This window comes from Oreochromis niloticus, linkage group LG16 (genome assembly GCF_001858045.2).
Source record: "Oreochromis niloticus isolate F11D_XX linkage group LG16, O_niloticus_UMD_NMBU, whole genome shotgun sequence".
Taxonomy (NCBI): Eukaryota; Metazoa; Chordata; class Actinopteri; order Cichliformes; family Cichlidae; genus Oreochromis; species Oreochromis niloticus.
Genome location: NC_031987.2, coordinates 19081719 through 19088381, shown reverse-complemented (window position 1 = coordinate 19088381; position 6663 = coordinate 19081719).

Below are 6663 nucleotides of genomic sequence, written 5' to 3'. Positions count from 1 at the left end.
TATGTAGAAAACAAGAGAGTGGAGGACAGTTGATGAACCAGGAAGTTCAGAGAATTAGTAAAGAAGTGAGGGCAGCTATGAAGAAGATGAAGAATGAAATGGTGGCTGGTCTAGATGACATATCCCTGGAGCTATGCAGATGTCTAGGAGAGAGAGCAGTGGGCTTTTGACCAGGTTGTTTAGCACAGTTCTGGAGATATAGAGGATGTCTGAGGAGAGAAGTAGTAGTATTTTGGTGCCAATTTTCAGGAACAATGGTAAGTAAGTAAGTAAAATTTTATTTATATAGCACATTTCTAGATAAAAGATCACAAAGTACTTCACAAGGTATAAAACAAAAACAGTCAAAAGTTAACAAAATGCAATTCTAAAAAGATGTGTTTTTAGCTGTTTTTTAAAAGTAATCACTGAGTCTGCAGATCTTAAGTTCTGAGGAAGACAGTTCCACAGTCTGGCGGCCACAGTGGCAAAAGCTCTATCACCCTTGGTTTTCAGCCTTGTATGCTGAATAACAAGTAGGCCCTGATCACAAGACCTCAGGGACCTACTAGGGACATAGGGCTGTAAAAGTTCAACGATGTAGGCTGGTGCTTGTCCTTGAAGAACCAGTATCTTAAAATGGACTCTGAATTCAATGGGGAGCCAGTGCAGCTGTATAAGCAACGGTGTTACATGAGAGTATTTAGATCTTTTTGTGAGAAGCCTTGCTGCAGCATTTTGGACAATCTGCAGACGCTCCAGGGAGTTTTTGTTTAGACATGTAAACAGTGAATTACAGTAGTCCAATCATGATGAAATGAATGCATGAATAACAATCTCCAGTTCAGTATGAGATACTATATGGCTCAGTTTAGAAATATTTCTTAAATGATAGAAGCAGGACAGAAGCAGGACCGAACCAGAGATTTGACGTGGACATCCAGGGTAAGAGCAGAATCAAAGGTTACCCCTAGGTTCCTGATAGACGATTTCACAAATGTTGAAAGAGGACCAAGAGCATTCATTATGTTAGGTACATGTCTGTCTGGAGCACATACAAGGACTTCAGTCTTTTCTTCATTAAGTTGGAGGAAGTTGTCAGCCATCCAACCTTTGATGGTTTCTAAGCACACATTTAGAATCTGCAGCTTAGAAATATCTTCAGGTTTAAAAGACATATATTCGCAGTGGTAGCGAATGTCCTCAAAGGGGCTCAAAATATGCTGGAGAGGAAGTAGATATATTAAAAACAATAAGGGCCCCAACACAGAACCTTGTGGCACACCATAGGACAGGGACGTGGAAGATGACCTGCACTTAGAGACCGCCACAGAAAAGTATCGTTCATAGAGATACGAGGAGAACCACTCTAAGGCAGACCCAGATACACCAACCCAGTATTTCAGCCTTTCAAGCAAAATGTAATGGTCAACGGTGTCAAACGTTGACGTGAGGTCCAACATTAGGAGTACAGAACACTTTCCTGCATCGTTTTGCATCAGAATGTCACTGGAAACTCTAAGAAGGGCTGTTTCAGTAGAATGAGCTCTATGAAAGCCAGACTGAAATTTGTCAAAGATATTATGTTTGTCTAAAACTGCTGTAAGCTGCTTAGCCACAACATTCTCTAATATCTTAGCAATTAACGGAATTTTTGAGATTGGTCTGTAATTGCTAGTGAGAGATGGGTACAGCATTTCACTCGTCACAGCTCTCTCAGCTGAAGCTGTCTGGGAATTTCCCCCCGTGTAGTGAAACGGGCCTTGGGTTTAGCGCTCTCCGTCTCCGCTGCATGAGATCGCTGTCCTGCAGCACTGTTGACATTTTTCAGGTTTTTGTTGTGGATCGAGCTGCTGCAGCGTTTGGTCTGGGTCACATCGAAGATGGTAGAGGGGAGAGCAGGAGTCCAGGTCAGCCTCGGCTTCCAGGGCCTGCAAAGCAGCTCGTAATCAAGCATAAAGAGAAAAACAAAACAAAAAACAGACAGGAGTGTACGAACAGGAAAATGATGTTGTTTGCTGTGTTACACGGAGAGGGGAGAAACGCTGGGCCTTCTCTCCCCCCCACCCCCCCTTGTTTTTTGAATAATATAATCAACTCATAGCTCACCAAGATGACAGGATAACAGAAATGCATATTTCAAATATTGCCATATTACCACAAAATAGACTTGTCTTCATACAGTATTCACTTGTGTTGCTTAATCAGCAGAAAACATCTTACAATTTGACTATCTTAACCACTAAATTCATTGTTTCATCACTGGCTAGTCATTCCAATCTTTCTTTTTAAAGTTAAGCTGTTGTCCTGTAACCTGGAGAGTTTATTTGTCAGTAGTGGATAAACCAGGTCTGTGGTCACCTGTATTAACACACTAAGACATTTATTTAATATCATTTTCATCCCTGGTTATTTGACACTCTCATTTCTCTGATTCTTTAAACAAATTTCCCCTTGTTGCTAATTTAAACAATCCCGTGCCCAGTCCTCCTGTTTTGCTTTAGCTTTTATCTATAATTCATAATAACTTTACCCCTTTTTTGCGCTTGACTCTGTTTTAGGCACTTTCCCCTGCAGTCACACAGACTGCTTCTCCTAGCTCCTCCTTGGGTCCACCTCACACTCAGCTGTGTAGAGCTACTATGCCATTCCAATCCGCCTCTGTTCTCACTGCAGCTGCTATTTAACCAAACAAATAATTTGCTCGCCTGTGAGACAGGTCACAACATATGGGACTGCTCAGTAGACCATTTAACTCTTTATTTCTCTTTCACATTACTTCTAGAAGGGAGATGCGTCCTGCATGACACGCTGCCGTGGATCTCAAAATGGTGGTGTGCCCCTAACAGTTTTATTACAGAAGCTCTCTCATTCTAGTCTAAACAACAGTGTCTCAGTAACTTTCCACCAGAGATGGTCCCCTCTTATCTACATTTTCCCAGGCAAACGTGAGCAAGAGTCTGCAGCTTTCTACTCCCCAAGGACACATGGTCTAATGCCTTTATTTTCCAGGGCTGTGTCCACTTACACTATATAACTACACTATATAACTTTATAACAGTTGTTAATAAAAAACATAGCATTATTGAGGCACTGAAAAATTATTTATTCCCAACAGCATTATGTGATGCCAGGTCCAGCTGTACATGGAACATGCTAGTGTACGTTGGCAAACCGTCTAGCATGCAGTCAGGGCATGCAAGTTGTCCCTAACATTAAAGAAGGTTTAAAAAAGAAAATGATCACATGTAACAACTTGTTTACTTTATATGCCCCTGGCCTACAACTGCAGAAAAGAAAGCTGTCCATGGTGGGACCAGTACAGAGGAATAAACATGAGCTTCCTCCTGCACTTGTGACAAATATGTAAAAACCTTTGTTCTCATGAAAGTTTTCCTTCAGTAAGACCCATGTCCTGGTGTTCCTGCCATGCCAAAACACAGAAAAATGTCAGTTAATGAGTTGGAATAAAGATGAATAAAACCTTGAAACACAGAGATGGATGATATTTTATATTTAATGCTTTATAAATAGTCAAACACAATGGGGTCATTTTTGAGCCCAGAGAACAACAGTTGTGATTATTTGCTGCCAGTAAAAAACTTGTAGTAGTTTAAAAACAGCTTCCTAACTAAACTTTGATATATATACCCGTTTGTGATACTCTGTCAAAGCAACCAACTCTGGTTGTGAAATGATAATCACAATAACTGATGATTTAATTTATTTTTTTTACCCCAAAACAAAGAAAAAGTTAATCTAAATGAGGTTTTAGCAGACGTAAATTTGAAATGGAATAAAGAAATAGTGTCAAAATGTTTAAATTAGGTTTTAATTAAAAGTGGGTGAAAAATCCACTTCATATTAATTAAGTATCAATCAAACCAGATGGAATCATTTTTACCCCTGAAGACAACAGGTGTTATTATGTGCTGCCATTTAAAAATTTTAAATGATTCAAAAAACCATTCTTACTAAAGTTCAGCATACAGCACTCTGTGGTTAGTCAAATAGTCAAAATAATCTAAACGTTTACATATTTTATTGTCTCATTTTATTACATACTTTATGTAAGCAAGGTCTGGTGGCCCTAAATTGTAAAATGAAGGGTAAATTTTGTGGTAATGTGTGGGTCTTAAGTAAAACTAAGGTGTAACACTGAATTGACAATTTATACTTTGTACTTTAAAAAAACACTCAAATGAAGTAGGGTCATTTTTGACTCCTGAGGACAACAGGTGTATGGAAATCAGGAGGACATTTTGAGGGTTAATAGACCTCTCTGCACTGAATCATACTTGTTATTAATCTCTGGCTCTCTTCCACAGCATGTCTTTTGTCCTGTCTTCCTCCCCTCACCCAACCGGTCGCAGCAGATGGCCGCCCCTCCCTGAGCCTGGTTCTGCTAGAGGCTTCTTCCTGTTAAAAGGGAGCTTTTCCTTCCCACTGTCGCCAAATTGCTTTCTCATAGGACAATCATATGATTGTTGGGTTTTTCTCTGTATTTATTATTGTAGGGTCTACATTACATAATAAAGCACCACTGTTGTTGTGATTTCTAAATAAAATTGAGTTGAACTGAAAGAAAACTGAAAAAAATATGACTGTTCAGTTCTGTTCTCTGATTAGATCTGTACAGTACCAATTCCATATTCCTCACCCAGACCAGACGCCAAGCTGCTCTGATAGTCCTGGTTCAGGTTTTGAACAATTAATCCTTTTTGGATTTGTAGACGTAATTGTGAAACTAGTGTTTTACCTTACACAAATCTGGTTCTGTCTTGTTTATACTTTTTCACCTGAGGTCTGAGCTTTAATAGTGTTTCATGCTCTTTACAGCTCTCCATGTGATTGGTGGAAGTGCGATTCATGGAGTTACCGCTATCTTACCCTGCCATATCACTGATATCAGTGATGACTTGACACAGATTACCTGGCAGAGGAAAACCAGAGAAAAAACTCGTAATGACAATTTTATCACTCTCCATCCAAGGGAAGGACCACGGTTTGTCAATGGACATGATGATCGATTTAAGTATATCGGGAATTTTAACAACAAAAATGGAACCCTCCAGTTATCCGATGTTCCATTGAAGGAAGAAGGCAGCTACACGTGCATCTTCACGTTGTTTCCCAGTGGAAATCAGAAGACTGAGATACCTCTAACAGTGACTGCTATAGAACAAAACAAAAAATGTATTTAAGAGATGTGTTTTTTATGAGATGTAGACAGAGTTACTTTTACTGTCATCCTTATATGTTAACTTTCTTGTCTTCTGTAACTCTCCTAGTGCCTCCTTTCACAAGCATCAAGGACAACCTTCCCACTTTGGGCTAGAGATGGACCGATCCGATATTACGTATCGGTATCAGTCCGATACTGACGTAAATTACTGGATCGGATATCGGCGAGAAATAAAAAATGTAATCCGATCCATTAAATATCAAAAAAGCACCTCACAAAACTTGCGACACGGTGTAACTCGGCTCATAACCGTAGCACGTCGGAGCAGTAGGCTATGCATCACGTGATAGAGCGGCTGTGTGTATTTGGAGCCTCACTGGTAAGTAAAGCAAGTGTGTAAGTTCATCTCTGAATGTTTGTAAAGCATTCCCACGTTAAGCTTAACAACCGATATATGGAGCGACTGCCTCTTCTTGCTGCTACTTCAATGTGAAACTGCTTAATGATCAGCTGATCGGCTTTTCTGTCGCGAGTCCGTCTCTCTTCTTTGTTTTTGGCCCACTTTGCACCAGAAAGAGGAAACCAGCGGCTGAACAACAGCAGCACGTTTAAGCTTGATAAGCTGCTCTTAGAATTTTTTATTTAATATTACTTTCTACACCAGGATCCTTTTCTAAGCAGCTGACGGCTGGTAACTGTGCAGGGGCGGATCTAGCAAAGTTTAGCCAGGGGGGCCGATAGGGCATGAACAGGGAAAAGGAGGGCACAAAGACATACTTTTCTTTCTTATTCTCATTTAAAATGCCTGGCTTTTAAGAAATAATTATCTGAATCTTACACTCAAAGTTTTAATCTGATGTAAAATGTATAGAAGTCCATTACTGTATACAGTAACTGTTAAGTCTAATCTAACCTAGTAAGCTATAGTACTTTTTCCTTTGGGAAAGTACCATTTGTGAATTCTGCAATTCTGTTGAAGAAAGATGTTGAATCTATTTAATTATTCTTGAAAAATAATTTATTTCTGTGCATTTTTTTTTCACCCTGCATCAAATTTAAGTTGATTACATCGATTAAGCATCATGAGGTGGGGGGGTGGTTCCCTTTTTGGGGGAGGGGGGGAGTTTGCAACCCTATTAGTTAGGTTGCTTAATATTTCTGCTAAGTACTCTTTAAAATACCAGAATAGGGAGGATGGAGTAGGTTTAAGTTTATTAGATTGATCAGTGTTGCTGAACTATGAAATATTTTGGGTGCAGTGTATTTTTTACATACAGGTATAACAGAATAGCTTTAGTGTTGTTGTTTATTTAAACTTGAGGATGAACTTATACAAAATGCAGCAAGATATTAAAAAAACAGTTTTATTGATTAAAAACACACTATATCGGATTCATATCGGTATCGGCAGATATCCAAATTTATGATATCGGTATCGGTATCGGACATAAAAAAGTGGTATCGTGCCATCTCTACTTTGGGCACAGAAGAGGTTTTAT